The sequence below is a fragment of the Theropithecus gelada genome, chromosome 20, assembly GCF_003255815.1.
Source record: "Theropithecus gelada isolate Dixy chromosome 20, Tgel_1.0, whole genome shotgun sequence".
NCBI classification, from domain to species: domain Eukaryota; kingdom Metazoa; phylum Chordata; class Mammalia; order Primates; family Cercopithecidae; genus Theropithecus; species Theropithecus gelada.
In genome coordinates this window covers 67216179-67234218 of record NC_037688.1, presented here as the reverse complement: position 1 = coordinate 67234218, position 18040 = coordinate 67216179, and the positions used below count along the sequence as shown (strand labels likewise).

The 18040-nt window shown below is 46.5% G+C and overlaps 1 protein-coding gene across 2 annotated transcripts in view; it reads right to left on the bottom strand.

Annotated features, from left to right (window-relative positions):
- The window catches only part of MYH11 (myosin heavy chain 11), a 158421-nt gene extending 140780 nt beyond the window's left edge, over positions 1 to 17641 (bottom strand). For both annotated transcript variants that reach the window (XM_025371299.1, XM_025371300.1), the window contains exon 1: positions 17557 to 17641. The gene's annotated coding sequence lies outside the window, so the exon portion shown is untranslated. The remainder of the gene's footprint in view (positions 1 to 17556) is intronic.
- Positions 17642 to 18040: the final 399 nt, after the last annotated feature.

The following is an 18040-nucleotide window of genomic DNA, read 5'->3' as shown; positions in this document are numbered from 1 at the left end:
GGAGTTCAAGGCCAGCCTGGGCAACATGGTGAGACCCCCGTCTTTACTAAAAATACAAACATTAATGGGGATGTGGTGGCACACACCTGTAGTCCCAGCTACTCAGGAGGCTGAGGCGAAAGGATTGCTTGAACCCAGGAGGTGGAGGCTGCAGTGAGCTGAGATCACCCCACTGCACTCCAGCCTGGGCGACAGAATGAGACTCTGTCTAAAAAAAAAAAAAAAGTTATGGCAAAATAGAAAACGCCTACCTATGGTGACAGGCAATCAAGAGTTGCCAGTGGAGACCATGCACGGTGGCTCACACCTGTAATTGCAGCACTTCGGGAGGCCAAGGCAGGGGAATCACTTGAGGTCAGGAGTTTGAAACCAGTCTGGCCAATGTGGTAAAACCCCATCTCTACTAAAAATACAGAACTTAGCTGGGCATGATGGTGCACACCTGTAATTCCAGTTACTCGAAAAGCTGAGGCAGGAGAATCGCTTGAACCCGGGAGGCAGAGGCCGCAGCAAGCCGAGACTGCACCACTGCACTCCAGCCTGGGTGACAGAGTGAGACTCCGTCTCAAACAAATAAAAAAAAAGAGTTGCCAGTGGTAAGGAAAGGAACTGATTGGTAAGAGGCACAAAAGAAGTATAAAAGAGGTGAGAGGCCCCACCTTTCAGGGTGGTAAAAGCATCCGCCGTGGTTATGGTGGTGCTTACAAGACTGTATACATTTGTCAAAACTCATTAAGAATGTTCTGTATCCCTATAGGACGACTAAAGTGAACGATAAAATATTACATAGTTTCAAAGAGCTAGAAGGACATTGAATGTTCCCAACACAAAGAGATAAATGTCATCACATAGGAAGTAGCAAAGTAAATAAAAGAAATGGTAACTGCTTGAGATGATGGATGTGCTAATTACCCTGATCTTATCTCCCCACACATTATACGTATTAATATCAAAATGTTACTAAGAGCTGGACTCAGTGGCTCATACCTGTAATCCCAGCACTTTGGGAAGCTGAGACAGGAGGATCCCTTGAGGCCAGGAGTTCGAGACCAACCTGGGCAACTTAAGAAGACTCTGTCTCTGTACAAAAGATTAAAAATTAGCCAGGCATGGTGGCACATGCCTATGGTTCCAGCTACTCAGGAGGCTAAGGCAGGAAGATGGCTCGAGCCCAGGAGGTCAAGGCTGCAGTGAACCGTAATCAAGTCACTGCACTCCAGCCTGGGCGACAGAGTGAGAACCTGTCTCAAAACCAACCAACCAACCAACCAACCAATTAAAAAAACCATTATAGACCCCATGAACATGTATGATCATTTGTCAATTAAGAAATAAAGCTTTTAAGTTGAAAAAACTCACTCAAGCTATACACTTTAAAAAACGTGAATTTAAGTTGGTGAGTTTTACTTTATATAGATTATGCCTCAATAAAGCTGATTAAAATATTTGTCATAAAATATTTATCTTCATTTTACATGCTTGTGTGTACATTTCTAAAAGTCTAGAAAATTGCATACCAAAATATTATACTAGGGTTCTAGCTGGTCAAGATCTAGACCAGTTTGAATATCAATAAGAAAAATAATTGTATGTCCACCACCCCAATACCCCCAAAAGGGCTGAAAGACAAATATATTTAAATCCATATGTTCAAAATGATTTTTTTTGTTGTTGTTATTGTATGAGATGGAGTCTTGCTCTGTTGTCTACACTGGAGTGCAGTGGTGCAATCTTGGCTCACTGCAACCTCTGTCTCTCAGGTTCAAGTGATTCTCCTGCCTCAGCCTCCTGAGTAACTGGGATTACAGGCACGCACCACCACACCCAGCTAATTTTTGCATTTTTAGTAGAGACAGGGCCTCACCATGGTGGCCAGGCTGGTCTCAAACTCCTGACCTCAAGTGATCCACCAGCCTCGGCCTCTCAAAGTGCTGGGATTGCAGGCATGAGCCACTGCACCCAGCCCCAAATGCATTATTTTTTAAATGGGTACAGAAAGTGGGGTGGAAATGTGAAAATCTTGATTCTGCCTTTTCTATACGAATTGTTCCTTAGGGTAACTAGATTGAAAAGGAGAACTCTCTCGATGGAAGATTAGGTTATTAGATGTCCTCTCTACATGGGAAGCCCATTGATGATAGATTCACGTTATCTGTCCTGTTATGCAGATGTGTTTATGAGAAGAGGGACAGAGACAACTTGCTCAACAGGCCTGTCCAGCCCCCTGTTCCTGGCTCTCTGACCGCAGCTGCAGGGGCTGTCCGGGAAACGCTGGCTCACAGCCCCTTTCACCTCTTGCTGCTGGGCTCCAAAGAACTGAGTTGCTGGCTAAGTGAGGACGTACGGCCACCAGGATCTATGTGCGGTTCACATCCCTCCTTCAGGAGGGAATTCACAGCTCCTTTCAATTCACTGATAATCCCCATGCTTGGGCCCCAGATTCCACAGAGACAGAATAAAGACCCATGTCCCACTACCGGATCCCTAGAGCTGAGCAGCCAACTCCTGAAACCCAACCTTTTGGGTGATGGAGATTTTGCAAGACAGAATGGGAGTGGCAGATATTCTAATCCTTATTTTTTTTATTTCAGGGCTGACAATAATAATTAAAAAACTAATTGAAAAAACCTGCAGCCAGGTGCGGTGGCTCATGCCTACAATCCCAGCACTTTGGGAGGCCGAGGCAGGTGGATCACCTGAGTTCAGGAGTTCGAGACCAGCCTGGCCAACATGGTGAAACCCCATCTCTACTAAAAACACAGAAAGTAGCCAGGTGTGGTGGCACATGCCTGTAATCCCAGCTACTCGGGAGGCTGAGGCAGGAGAATCACTTGAACCCAGGAGGCAGAGGTTGCAGTGAGCCAAGATTGTGCCATTGCACTCCAGCCTGGGCAGTAAGAGCGAAACTCGGTCTCAAAAAAACAAAAAAACAAACCTGGAAGCTGATTTGCTCAGAGGAGATTTTCTGCTGGGAGACCTGATATAGTAGCTGATGAAAAAAAGTGGTGGCCAGGAGTGGTAGCTCACACCTGTAATCCTAGCACTTTGTGGGGGCTGAGGTAGGAGGACTGCTTGAGGTCCAGAGTTCGAGACCAGCCTGGCCAACATGGTGAAACCTGCTCTACTAAAAACACAAAAATATTAGCTGGGCATGGTGGCAGGCACCTACAGTCCCAGCTACTGAGGAGGCTGAGGCATGAGAATCGCTTGAATCCAAGAGGCGGAGGTTGCAGTGAGCTGAGATTGCGCCACTGCACTCTGGCCCAGGCAACAAAGAAGACTTAAAAAAAAAAAAAAAAAAATTGTAAGAAAAGAAGAAAAAAGGCAGAGAAATGAGGAAATCCTATCTAAATCTGAATAATCACTTTAGATATCCAGAAAGAGAAATACGGATCTGGTAGACAACATGCTTTTTCCTAGGTTTAACAAAAAAGCCTTCCTGCATTTTAACATCATTGTTGCATTTGGCTTAGCTTAGTAAGACCAACAGTGTCCTGCCCCTGACTCCACTTACCCTATCTTAAAAAAGACTCCCTTCCACATGGAAGAATTCCAGCGAATACATGGACAACAATAAAACTAGGATGTAACTGTTTGTAAAACTCTAATAAAATAGTAGGTCTCAAGCCAGGCACGGTGGCTCACACCTGTAATCCTAGCACTTTGAGAGGCCCAGGCAGGCAGACCACCTGAGGTCAAGAGTTTGAGGCCAGCCTGGGCAACATGGCAAAACTCTGTCTCTACTAAAAAATACAAAAATTAGCTGGGTATAGGGGCGTGCACCTGTAATTCCAGCTACTCAGGAAGCTGAGACAGGAGAATTACTTGAACCCCAAAGGTGGAAGTTGCAATGAGCTGAGATCATTCCTCTGTACTCCAGCCTGGACAACAGAGCAAGACTTTGCAAAGAAAGAAAGAAAGAGAGAGAGAGAGAGGGGTGGGGAGGGAAGAAGGAAGGAAGGAAAGGAGGAAGGGAGGAAGGGAGGAAGGGAGGAAGGAAGACCGGAAGGCAGACAGGCAGGCAGGCAGGCTGGCTCTTGGCAAGGGCTACCTGTAATTGCTAAAACCGTTAGGCCAATGGGGCTCACATTTCCTGGTGCATTAGCTTCTGAGTCAGCAGGACTGGGATGGGGCCCAAGAATATGCATTTCTAACCAACTTCCGGGTGATAATGAAGATGCTGGTCTAGGGTCCCCACCATAAGACTGACTATATCAGATGAAGAGCTGCTGTGGAATTTTATAAGGGACGGGTCCACCTGACATTACCGAAATCTACTAATTAATCCTAACATCACAAAAAGAGGGAACTGACTAGACATTATAAACATTACATGCCTGCAGATGGGACACCACAGGAAGTACCATTACCACTAATGACATATTCTTGCTAAAAAGAAAAGGGGATGGAGATGGGGGATGCAAGCGATGAAACCTCCAGATCTAATGCCTGTCTATGGAAAATGCAAGGCACAGGAGAGCACGTTAAACAATGCAATAAAATCCCAAAGGTGAGAGACTGCGCTCTGTCACCCAGCTAGAGTACAATGGCGGGATCTTGGCTCACTGCAACCTCTACCTCCTAGGTTCAAGCGACTCTCCTGCCTCAGCCTCCCGAGTAGCTGGGATTACAGGCACACACCACCATGCCTGGCTAATTTTTGTATTTTTGTTAGAGACAGGGTTTCACCATATAGTCCAGGCTGGTCTCAAACTCGTGACCTCGGGTGATCTGCCCACCTCAGCCTCTCAAAGTGCTGAGATTATGGGTGTGAGCCACCATTCTTGGCCAGGACTCTGTTTCTTTAACAAATAAATACAAACAAAAAGGAGAGGAACCTATAGATTAAAAAATAATTGAAAGAAAAGAAGCTGGCAGTGGCTCACATGTATAATCCCATATTTTGGGAGGCCAAAGCAGGAGGATTGCTTAAGCCCAGGAGTTTAAGACCAGACTGGGCATTATAGCAAGATCCCATCCCTTTAAAAAAATCAGCCAGGCGTGATGATGCGTGCCTGTAGTCCCAGCTACTAGGAGGCTGAGCCATGAAGGTTGCTTGAGCCCAGCAGTTTGAGGCTGTAGTGAGCTATGATTACATCACTGCACTCCAGCGTGGGTGACAGGGTGAGACTCTGTCTCAAAAAAAAAAAAAAAGAAAAGAAAGGCCGGGCGCGGTGGCTCAAGCCTGTAATCCCAGCACTTTGGGAGGCCAAGACGGGAGGATCACGAGGTCAGGAGATCGAGACCATCCTGGCTAACACGGTGAAACCCCGTCTCTACTAAGAAATACAAAAAACTAGCCGGGCGAGGTGGCGGGCGCCTGTAGTCCCAGCTACTCAGGAGGCTGAGGCCGGAGAATGGGGTGAACCCAGGAGGCGGAGCTTGCAGTGAGCAGAGATCCGGCCACTGCACTCCAGCCTGGGCGACAGAGCGAGACTCCGTCTCAAAAAATAATAATAATAAAAATAAAAAAAAGAAAAAAGAAAAAGAAAAAAAAGAAAAAGCCACAGAGAATGAAAACATTTCATAAATATAGAGCATTTTCATTAGCCTAAAAGATCTTTCTGAGCCTTTAAATAAATTGCAATTTCATTGGTGCTGGCAAAATTGGATTGGTTGCCTCATCTTGAAAGGTAAGATAACCTGCAGTCATGAAAAGACACCCAGATTTTGCAATCAGATGCGAATTCAAACATGACTCTGCCACTGCAGAATGCACGCTTCTGGGCGACTCACGTAGATTTCTGAGACTGAAACTTACCATCTGTTAATACTGGGGGCCTAATAAGTGCCCTACAGAGCTGCCATGAGGTTTAGATGAAACTCTCTACACCAAGCTTGTCTAGCCTGCAGCCCACAGGCTGCACGTGGCCCAGGATGGCTTTGAATGCGGCCCGATACAAATTCATAAACTTTCTTAAAACAATATGAGATTTTTTTGTGTGTGGTTTTTTTTGTTTTTTGTTTTTTGTTTTTTGTTTTTTTTTTTAGCTCATCGGCTATCATTAGTGTTAGCGTATTTTATGTGTGGTCCAAGACAATTCTTTTTCCAGTGCGGCCCAGGGAAGCCAAAAGATAGGACACCCCTGGTCTACACCAAGTACCTTCTGTTTCTACACCCTTTCCCACTTCCTATGACTCTAAGCCACTTCTCTCATTCCTAACCAAGAGCATTTACTACTGTTGGATGTTTTAATTATGTTTATTTCTGGACAGCCATAGTCACAGAAGTGGCTCAATACGATACGTGTTCCTTTAATAGTGTAACCAAGGTTAGTTTAAACGGGCAGCATAATAGAAAATGCGACAAAGTATTCAATAATTCCTTGATAATGTCTTGTTTCTTAAGATGTTGCAGCAGATTGTGTGTGTGTGTGTGTGTGAGAGAAAGAGAGAGAGAAAGAAACTGGAGGATGCATAAGAGAAATGGGAGGATATAAAGATGAAATAAGATTGACCACAAGTAGGCCAGGTGTGATGACCCACACCTGTAATCCCAGAACTTTGGGAGGCCGAGGTGAGTGGATCACTTGAGTTCAGGAGTCTGAGACCAGCTTGGCCAACATGGTGAAACCTTGTCTCTACTAAAAATACAAAAATTAAAAATTATCCAGGAGTGTGTGCCTGTAGCCCCAGCTACTGGGGAGGCTGAGTCAGGAGAATCACTTGAACCTGGGAGGTGGAGGTTGCAGTGAGCCAAGATCATACAACTGCACTCCAGCCTTGGTGACAGAGTCAGACTCCATCTCAAAAAAAAAAAAAAAAAAACCAGAAATGTCAGAGCCGGGACCTGAACCTGCATCTCATTCTGGAGTCTGTGTGGTTCTGCTTTCACATAAGGTGGGTGGCCTTGTCAGATGCCCATAAAGGAATCCATCCTTTAAGACACCTGGCGCAGTGCCTGACACATTACAAACACCCAAAATAGGACTCGAATCAGGTGAAGTAAACTACAGCTCCACACCACAAAAAAGGACGTTTCACAACACACGCTTGAGCAAAAGAAGGTGGTCACAAAAAGCACAGGCTGACTGTTGAACTGAAGTCCAAAACCAGGCAGGCTACATCCACCGTGACAGAGCTCAGGTAAGGAATGAATGAGCCTTGGGGGTGCAGTGATTGCAAGGACAGAACGTGACGGGGACTGGAGAGGGTTGTTGCTCTAGATCTTCATCTGAATGCCAGCCCTATGAGTGTTCACTTCCCGAAAATTCACTGAACTGCTGGGCCAGGTGACATGGCTCACGCCTGCAATCCCAGCCTTTGAGAAGCCAAGGTGGGAGGATCACGAGCCAGGAGTTCAAGACCAGCCTGGCCACACACAGCAAGACCCATCTCTAAGTAATTACCTGAGTGGAAGACAGAGGTAGGAGGATAACTTGAGCCCAGGAGGTTGAGACCAGCCTGGTCAACATGGTGAAACCTTGTCTCTAGCAAAAATACAAAAATTAGCTGGGTGTGATAGTGTGCACCTGCAGTCCCAGCTACTCAGGAGGCTGAGGTGGGAGGAACGCTTAAGCACAGGAGGTCGAGGATGCAGTGAGCCATGATTATGCCACTGTACTATAGCCTGGGTGACAGAGACCCCCATCTAAAAATATATACATATATCCTCTCAAAAACTCATCAAGCTGCACACCCACGGTGTGTGGACTTTTTTGGTTGTAAAGTACACTTCATTTTCCTTCCCTCTTATCTTTGTGGTAAAATACAGCTAACATTCACCACCTCAGCCACTTAAATGCAGTTCAGTAGCATTAAGTATATTGATATTATTGTGCAGTAATTAAGAGTTTGTGCAGATGGTAGCCAATTACATCCCAAGAGGGATAGGAGAATGGTTCATTTGTTCTAAGCACCATAACAAGTAAAGTGGACTTTTTTTTTTTTTTTTTTTTTTTTTGAGACATGGTCTTGCTCTGTCTCCCAGGCTGGAGTGCAGTGGCATGACCTCAGCTCACTGTAACTTCCATCTCCCAGGCTCAAGTAATCCTCCCACCTCAGCCTCCCAAATAGTTGGGACTACAGGCACCTGCAACCATGCCCAGCTATTTTTCTGTATTCTTTGGGGTTTCACCATGTTGCCCAGGCTGGTCCTAAACTCCTGACCTCAAGTGATCTTCCCTCCTCGGCCTCCCAAAATGCTGGGATTACAGGCATGAGCTTCTGTGCCCGGCCCTAAGTGGGCTCTAATTACCATGTTGATGAGTTGCCTTAAAAGTCAGAAAAAATAGCAAAAAATACAGCAGAAAAATTAAAGGACACGTACATCTCCATTGCCCGGGACCCTGTCTAACCTCAGACTTAAAAACACAAACAAGATCAAGTGCAAAGATTCAGTCTCTGTCCAAAAAAGGAGGGCTTGGAGCAAGCTGGCTTCCCTCTGGCTTTGATGTCTCTGACAGTTACGACGTGCAAAATCTGCTTTGGTCAAAAGGCAGCAAGATGGGGGATGAGAAGCTTGGACTCACGCTAGAATGCTGTTTTCCATAGCATGCTCCTTGGAACCGTAATTCCCTGAAATATCTGGGCTGGGGTGGAGCCGGGGAGGTTGAGAAGCTCTTCCAACAGTGGGGCAGTCAAGGTCAAATCCATTTGGAAGGTGCTACATATTCCCTTTCCCTCATTGAGACACAAAACACACATCAGGACATTTAAGTCTCTGGCAGATCTGGAAACCTGAAAGCTGTTTTGCTGCTATGAGCCTTGGGTCCCCAAAACAACATTTGGCCACAGATTTGCCCTTGAGAAAATTCAGTGAGCCTGACAAATTAATAATACTAATACTAGTAATAGTAGTTGTTAACTCGGTTTTTTTGTTTTTTTGTTTTTTTTGTTTTTTTGTTTTTTTTGTTTTTTTGTTTTTTGACAGAGTCTTGCTCTGTCACCCAGGCTGGAGTGCAGCGATATAATCTCAGCTCACTTCAACCTCCACCTCCTGGGTTCAAGTGATTCTCGTGCCTCAGCCTCCCAAGTAACAGGGACTACAGGCATGCACCACCACACCTGGCTAATTTTTGTATTTTTAGTAGAGATGGGGTTTCACCATGTTGGCCAGGCTGGTCTTGAACTCCTGGCCTCAAGCAATCGATCCTCCCACCTCGGCCTCCCAAAGTGCTGGGATTACAGGCGTGAGCCACCGCACCTGGCCACAACCTCTGCACTGTTGACTCTCGGGCTGGGTCATTCTGTGTCGTGAGGGGGGCTCTTCTGTGCATTGCAGGATGTTCTGCAGCACCCCTGGCCTCTGCCCACAAGATACCAGTGGCACCCTTTCCTCCACTCATGACAATCAAAAGTGTCTCCAGACACTGCTGAATGTCCCCTGGGGTGGCAAAACTGCTCCCAGTTGAGAACTACAGCTTTAGAATAAAAACAAGGGCTGTCTTGGGAAAGGCCGTTAAAGCTGAGAGCAGCTCTCCCTGAGTCAAACTCAACTTGGAGTACCGACTGCAGAAGGTCAGACGGGGGCAAGGTGAACACATTGGACCAGAGACGGACCACCAGTTGGCCCAACTCCAGGGACACTCTCCATCTACCTTGGTGCACCTTCCCAACCCTCCCTCCTCCACCATCGCTCATGTTTAAGGTCCTACATCAGCTCCAAGGGCTGAAAGGACATCTCTGAAATTATTACCCAGAACTGCTGATCACGAAGTACAGTTCACACATCAAGAGCTGCTCTCAATGATTTTGGTTGGGGGAAGGGTCTCATTATATACCCAGGGTAGAGAGCAGTGGTGCAATCATAGCCCACTGCAGGCTCAAACTCATGGGCTCAAGGGATCCTCCCACCTCAGGTGTGGGCCACTATGCCCGGCTAATTTTACTTTTTGTAAAGATGGGGGTCTTGCTATGTTGCCCAGGCTGGTCACAAACTCCTGATCTCAAATGATCCTCCTGCGTTGGCCTCCAAAAGCTCTAGGATGACAGGCCTGAGCCACCTCGTCCGACTTTCTTGAATGTTTTGATGAAAACAAATGTCTCTGTCACCTTTGGCATTAGTGGCGTTTGACACATCTGAGTGTGTCAGCCCTGTTTTCAGTCCTGTCCTGACCAACAACTGCTTCATTTTTTTTTTTTTTTTTTTTTGGAGACAGGATCTGCCTCTGTTGCCCAGGCTAGAGTGAAGAGGCACGATCTCAGCTCACTGCAAACTCTGCCTCCTAGGCTCAAGCCATTCTCCCATCCCAGCCTCCCAAGTAGCTGGGATCACAGGCACACACCAGCACACTCAGCTAATTTTTTAATTCTCGCATTTTTTTGTAGAGACAGGGGGTCTCACTTTGTGGCCCAGGCTGGTCTCGAACTCCTGAGCTCAAGCGATCTGCCTGCCTCAGCCTCCTAAAGTGCTAGGATTACAAGCATGAGCCACCGTGTCCAGGCTGCTTCATTTTTTGAGCACAAACAAGCTATTCATTAGCCTCTGGAAGACCTTAGGATGTCAAGTAACAAGTCTCAGCTCTGCCCCAAACCCGTTGGGTGACTCTGGAGGAGTCACTTGCCCTCTCTGGGCCTTGTGTTTTTCATTTAGGGAAAAGAAATCAATGGTAGGCTGACCTAGCTCTACCGTGCTGTGGGACCCGTCTGTGACTCCTGGCCAAAGGGCTGAAACTGGACCAACTGAGAATGTCAGGCTGCTTTAGGTTTTGTTGTCATCAGTTTCATTTTTCCCAGAGGAACTCAGGGGCAAAAGATCTTGCCCTCTCTGCTTCAACATTAATAAAAAGTAAATTAGGCCGGGCGTGGTGGCTGATGCCTATAATCCCAGTACTTTGGGAGGCCGAGGGAGGAGGATCATCCGAGGTCAGTAGTTCAAGACCAGCCTGGCCAACACAGTGAGACCCTGTCTCGACTAAAAATACAAAAATTAGCCAGGTGTGGTGGTGGGCGCCTGAAATCCCAGCTACTCGGGAGGCTGATGCAGGAGAATCGCTTTAACCCAGGAGATGGAGGTTGCAGAGAGCTGAGATCACATCACTGCACTCCAGCCTAGGCGACAAGAGCAATACTCTGTCTCCAAAATAAATAAATAAATAAATAAATAAGTAAGTAAATTAAATATCCCAGAGCCCAGAGAGTATAGGATTTGCATGCCACCTCGCCTGGTCAACAGCTTTCCTCAGGATTTTTCTGTCAAGCCATTGGCTGAAGATTTTGGACCAGAGACACAAACCCAAATGTTTTTGGAGATCAGGTAAGTCATACAGAGTGACCCAGACCAGAAGTGAGAGTATTGCACATATTCTAAATACCATGCAGGGCTCAGCACTGTGGCTCACGCCTGTAATCCCAACACTGTGGGAGGCCAAGGCAGGCAGATCACTTGAGCGTAGGAGTTTGAGACCAGCCTGTGCAACATGGTGAAACCCCATCTGTACAGAAAATACAAAAATTAGCCAGGCATGGCGGCACATGCCTGTAGTCCCATCTACTCGGGAGGCTGAGGTGGGAAGATCGCTTGAGCCTGGGAGGTGGAGGAGGTTGCAGTGAGCTGAGATCATGCCACTGCACTCTAGCCTGGGTGACAGAGTGAGACTCCATTTCAAAAAAAAAAAGAAAGAAAGAAAAATTGCTTGTATTCTAAACATCATAAAGGGCTGGACACAGTGGCTCACACCTGCAATCCAAGCAATTTGGGAGGCCAAGCCAAGAGGATTGCTTGAATTAGGAGTTCTAGACTAGCCTGGGCAACACAGTGAGATCCCATCTCTCAAATAAACGAATGAATGAATGCCACACAGGCAAAACGGAAGTTCTCTGAACCTGATCCGCAACACAGTTCACCAGCTGGAAGGACCTCTGCAGTGGAAATCCTCGTTCGAGGCCTGGTCCAGGCGTTAAATATGTCGCAGGGAGAGGGACTGGGTACTCTAAATGCACCTGCTCAGCAGGTGCCCAGTAGTACCAAAAAGGCAGTTTAGATCTATTATTAGTAACAGCCACTGTATTTATTGGGCCCCTTGTATTCATCAGGTATCGGGCCTGACAGCTGCCTAGACAGACCATCTGACTATGTCTCATAAGCGCTCTGTAAGGTGGCATCACCTGCTGTTGCTACTTTCCTGCTAAGATGACTGAGGTCCTGGAAGGTAAATGCAAGGCCCCTACTTGTAAAATTTGGAATCAGGAGTAGAATCCAGAATCTAATCCTAATTTTCTGCTAAGAGTAAATGGATACCCAATTAATTCTTAGCAGAAAGTCCCTTTCTTGCCCCTGACCCTCCTCTGCCATTTCCACCCTCCCCTCACCATTCACATCCCCCACACCTCCCAAGGGCTTGTTCCCAAGAAAGCCCTACCTCACTTTCACAGAAAAAAAAAGTGAATGGTGAACCTGTCACTTTCTTATTGCCTTGTGACATCTGCCTAATCATCTGAATACCAATGGTTTCAAATAACTGCAGAAAGAACTTATCTTACTGTGTAACACTACTTTTTCCTCCCGACCAAGAAAACTTGGTTGATAAGAGTTACTGTAGCCCCTGTGAAGGAGGCCTCTGAAAGTGAGCAAGAACTGGTTATTTCTGGCCCTAAAAGCCCCACTGTGTTTTTATTTTACAATTCTGGCATACCACAGATTAAAATAAATGTGTAGCCTCCAATGTCAGGGGTCCCCAACCCTTATGCTACAGTACCAGTCCATGGCCTGTTAGGAACCAGACCACATAGCAGGACTGGGCAGTGGGTGAGTGAGCATCACTGCCTAAGCTCCGCCTCCTGTCAGATAAGCAGCATTAGATTCTCACAGGAACGTGAACCCTATTGTGAACTGCACATACAAGGGATCTAGGTTGTGCGTTCCTTATGAGAATCTAACCAATGCCTGATGATCTGCGGTGGGACAGTTTTATCCCAAAACCATCCTCCCCACCCCCACTCCATCCCAGGTCCCTGGAAAAAATTGTCTTCCACAAAACCAGTCTCTGGTGCCAAGAGGTTGGGGACTGCTGTCATATGTGACTGCAACAAGTTGCAATTTGCAATACTTTTTTTTTTTTTTTTTTTTTTTGAGACTGAGTCTCACTCTGTTGCCCAGGCTGGAGTGCAGTGGTATGATCTCAGCTCACTGCAACCTCTGCCTCCGAGGCTCAAGCGATTCTCATGCCTCAGCCTCCCGAGTAGCTGGGATTACAGGTGTACACCACCACACCCAGTTAATTTTTGTATTTTTAGTAGAGATGGGGTTTAGCAGAGACCATGTTGGCCAGGCTGGTCTCGAACTCCTGACCTCAGGTGACCCACCTGCCTCGGCCTCCCAAAGTGCTGAGATTACAGCATGAGCCACTGTGCCCGGCCTGCAATGTCTTTAGCTGGTCATTTGCAATATCTATTAATTTTAGATACACATGCCCTTTAACTGAGCAATTGCATTTCTGGGAATTTATCCTACAGGTAAATTCACATAATTAGACAAAAAGTCCAAGGCTGAAAGAGTGGTATTATCTATTATTCCCATTTTTCTGCTAAGACTATCAAGGTCCTGAAAGGTAAATGCAAAGCCCTCCCTTGTAAAAGTTGGAGCCAGGATTAGAATCCAGATCTGTTTGAAGCCTAATTTACTCCGAGATGGCATTAGCGATGTTTAACACATCTGAATGTGTCAGCCCTGTTCACAGTCCTGTCCTAACAACTCACTGCTTCATCCTTTGAGCACAAACAAGCTATTCGTTAGCCTGTGGAAGACCTTAGGACTTCGAGTTACAAGTCTCAGCTCTGCCTAAAACTCGCTGGGTGATGCTAGGCAAGTCACTTGCCCTCTCTGGGCCTTGTATTTTTCAGCCTGGTACAGTAAAGTGCTATGCCCCGCATCTTTTTTTTGAGACAGAGTCTCACTCTGTTTCCCAGGCTGGAGAGCAGTGATGCAATCATGGCCCACTGCAGCCTTGAACTCCTGGGCTCAAGCAATCCTCCTGCCTCAGCCTCCTGAATAACTAGGACCGCAGATGCATGCCACTACGCTCAGCTCATTTTCAAAATTTGTTTGTAGAGATGGTGCCTTGCTATGTTGCCCAGTCTGGTCTCAAACTCTTGACTTCAAGCCATCCCCCCACCTCAGCCTCCCAAATTGCTGGGATTACAGGTGTGACCTGCCATACCTGGCCTCTATGGCCCTTTCCTCACAACTTTGATGAGATTGTTCCTCCCTAGCCCCTGAAACCCTGATACAAGTCACAGATGTCCGACCTCCCCTTTCAGCCACTGTGAACAGCTTCTTCCTCTGTCCTCAGATCACATACAAGGTTTCTTTCAAATTCTTGCCTGGCTTTCCCTAAACTCAATCTTTCCTCCATTGTGTGGCCAGGGTTAAATGTTGAAAGGTCAGGGGTGGAGGGAGGCCTAGAGAGCAAAAAGGCCATTAAGGCCTTAAAGTATGCCATCAAGACCCTAAATACACCAAGTACGGTGACTCACGCCTGTAATCTGAGCACTTTGGGAGATCAAGCCAGCCGAATCACTTGAGGTCAGCAGTTCGAGACCAGCCTGGCCAGTGTGGTGAAATCCCATCTCTACTAAAAATACAAAAATTAGCCAGGCATGGTGGTGGGCGCCTATAATCCCAGCTACTCTCTACTCAGGAGGCTGAGGCCAGAGAAGTACTTGAACCCAGTAGGTGGAGATTGCAACGAGCCAAGATCGCACCAGTGCACTCCAGCCTGGGTGACAGATCAAGACTCTGTCTCAAAAACAAACAAAACCCTAAACAAATGTTACTGGAGTTTGTAACATTCCCGATCCAGCAAAGGAAAGGTAGCTTAACATATTAAAGATTCTAATCACCACTTTCAGCCCAATAGAAATGGGGTTGATGACATCAAAGGGAAGAAACATTAAGAAAAGCTTCTCCTTTAAAGGCCACATAATTTAGGCTTCCCAGTTCTGCCAAAGATGAGCCATGCCATACTGAGCAAACATCTTGAACTCTGGTTGTGTTTGCTATAAATAACCATCGACCAAAGTTTCCCAGGGCCTAGGCACTGTGCTAAACCCTTCATACACATTAGCTCATCAAATCCTCCCATGAGGGTAATCTGTTAAACTCTGGAGTTAGAAAGACCTAGATTTGTAGAATCTTGTTTTCCTTACTGACTAGCTGTCTTGAGCAAGTTATTCAGATGCCATATTTGTAAAATCAAGCCAGTTATAATAACAGTATCTACTCTAAAGGGTTGTTATGAAGACTTAAGATCATGTCCACAAAGGGCTTAGCATCTCACCAGGCAAAAGTACCCAAGAAACATGAGTTATTCTCATTACCCCATTGCCCAGATGAGAAAGTGAGGTTTTGGGAGGTGCTAGAGATGATTTCTAAATTTGTTTATGACCTTCTATGATTCTACTGGATTGAAAATTGAACTTGGTTTTCAAGAAAAATCTACTATATATCTACTCTTGGAATTACAACCTTGTGCCTAAAGCCTAAAACCCACCTGTTTCGATTCAAGCCCTGTGGAAAGGAGACAATTCCCTCCCATCCCCCACCCCAAAAAGTCAAACTTCTGAATAAGAGGGTTAGGGAAAAAGAATCCCACTTTTCTCCCAAATCTCTTCTCCTTAGGGCTTCTCCACCAGTTCTTCAATGGGTGAGGGATACAATAGAGAAATCCCCAGGGCCGGGACCAACCGGGCAGTAGTGCAAGGCTGGGTAACTGACGAGGGGGCTGGGGATGGCCTCATGGAAAACGCTTCCATAAATGGGCATGTTTGCCTCAATCTCAGCCCTCCCACGGAAAAGTAATGATAACAAATCCATAACAAATACCTTGTACGGAATAACACATCTATTTTGGACATGATAATAAAAATACATGGTGTTTACAGGGCAAGCCCGGCGGCTTCTCGAAAAAGGCCCAACTAGTTCACGTTCTGGACTCTAGGGGTGGCAGCCCACGTAGGGTCACTGGTTTCAACTAGATCACTTCCCGCCCCCACAACCAGGGGACAAACAGTGCCTTTTATTTTAAATGTGCAAAAAGTCAGTTTATGTTTTCTTCAAAAGACATGGTGATAAACATTTACTTTGTTGGAAGCATTTAGTCCCACCAGAAACCTGACCCCAACAAGTTTGAGTCCATGGTAAAGAAGATAGTGGGGTCAAGGGTATGAACTTGGACTCAAACAGACCCGGGAATGGGTTCTACCACTTGATGGCTGTGTGGCACTTTACCTCTCTGAGCCTCAGCTGCCTTGTATACTAAAGAGACATCATAATGCCTTTCTTATGAAGTTGCTGCAAAGATTAAATGAGATAAGTTAAATGTTGCAACAGCGTGTGGCACTGAAGTGTTCCATCAACAGTAGCTATCTCAATGGGAAAACATCAATTTCCTTCCAACAAAATTCCCTATCTTATTTCACATCCTGCCATCTAATGACTTTCAGTTCAGCGACAAGTTCCCTCTCTCAGTAATTCTAAAATAGCATCGTTAAGTAAATCAAACAAAAAACTACACAAAGCAGTTTACTAACAGCCTGCCTTCTTTTCATCAAATGCCGGACAGTTCACAATTTAATCTCTCAGTTCTTCATACTGCAACTAAACCCTCCCAGCCTTGGGTTTCTAAATGTTTTCTTTTACTTCTGGACAAGCATGGTTTCAATGGTACTTTTTCTCAAGTGGCAAAATCCCTACCAGACCCTGTGCTGGAAGAAAACTTACAACAGACAGTAGCCACACTTTCTCTCGTTTTACCCATTTGCTTGGACACGAGAGAGGCATTGACACAGGTGACTCTGCGGGAAATTCCAGTGTAATCTTACCTAATGCACCTGCAGATCGTGGAAGCAAATGGAGACTTTGGAGCCCACCTGGGTATCTGGGGGCCCTTGGGGGTCAACCTGGGTGAGATTTTTTTTTTTTTTTTTTAATTTGGAGAAGATGAAAAAGTGGGTTGTAATAAACTAGATCACAACCAGCCTTATCTCCCAGGGGTTCTCAACATAGTACCTGATAGAACTGATAAAAACACTTTCCTTTCTGCTAAGCCTATGCCCATGTGTTTTTAACTGATTTAATGCATTATCAACACAACTGTGCAATACCGTCAAATCCACTAGGAGCCTCACCTTACCTGTCTGTGTGATAGCAAGTGACTTTTCAGTGAAGTTGAGCTGTGTTTTTTTGGTGCCTAGAATAAAAGTGAGATGCCTGACTGTCTGCACTGAACCTCTGAGATTTCCAAGGGAGTGTATCTCCTGGATTAGCCTCTTACCAAGAATCACCCAGGACTGATTTTCTTTTTTAAGGCCGTTTTTTCTGGGGATTCTAGAGTTGGGAAATGGAGTTGGGTCCAGGCATTGATATCGTTAATAAGCACCCCCAAAATAGTACTTCTCACTGGCAACCTTGAGAAATGCTGTTTGGGGAAAGTCTAGGATAATCTAGGATGATAGGGCAGAGAGACGTCCAAATCACAACTCTACCCCCACCATGGTCCTTACGAGGTTGACAACAGGGACCCCTAAGTGCAACCCAGCCCCTATAGAATACCCTATAGGACTTTTAACACCCCCACCCCCCTGCAATCTGCCCCCAGAAGGACAACTACTACTTACAGATCTCCCACTGGGGGCTAGTGGAAAGGAAACTGGATGGCGAGCTCGGATCTGACGCACCTCCCAGGCCGGAGCGTCCAAATCTCCCTGCGCGTCTCGGACGCCTCTCTTTATAGACCCGGAGCTGCCCGCGGGTGGGAAAGGGGAGGAGGCCGAAGGGGTGGAGTTGGGGAGGGTCCCTCGCGGCCCCCTCGCCGCGCCCCCTGCAGGGCGCACCCGGGGCGGGAGCGCAAGGGGCTGGGGCGCTCCGGGGACAAGGACGCACAGAACAGGTGCGCACAGGGACCGGAGTCTCACTCCCGGCCGGAGGCGATCGCAGACGCTCCGGATCCCTAGAGAAAGGGGGTCGAGCAGGCAGCGTGTGTGCGGGATGCTTGAGAATGTCTTCCCTGAGTCGGCTGCAGCCGCACAGGCTTTAACCTCTTCCTCCCCGTGTTGGGGCTGTGGTGGATCTGACTTGACATCTCCCACCCCACTTCCCATT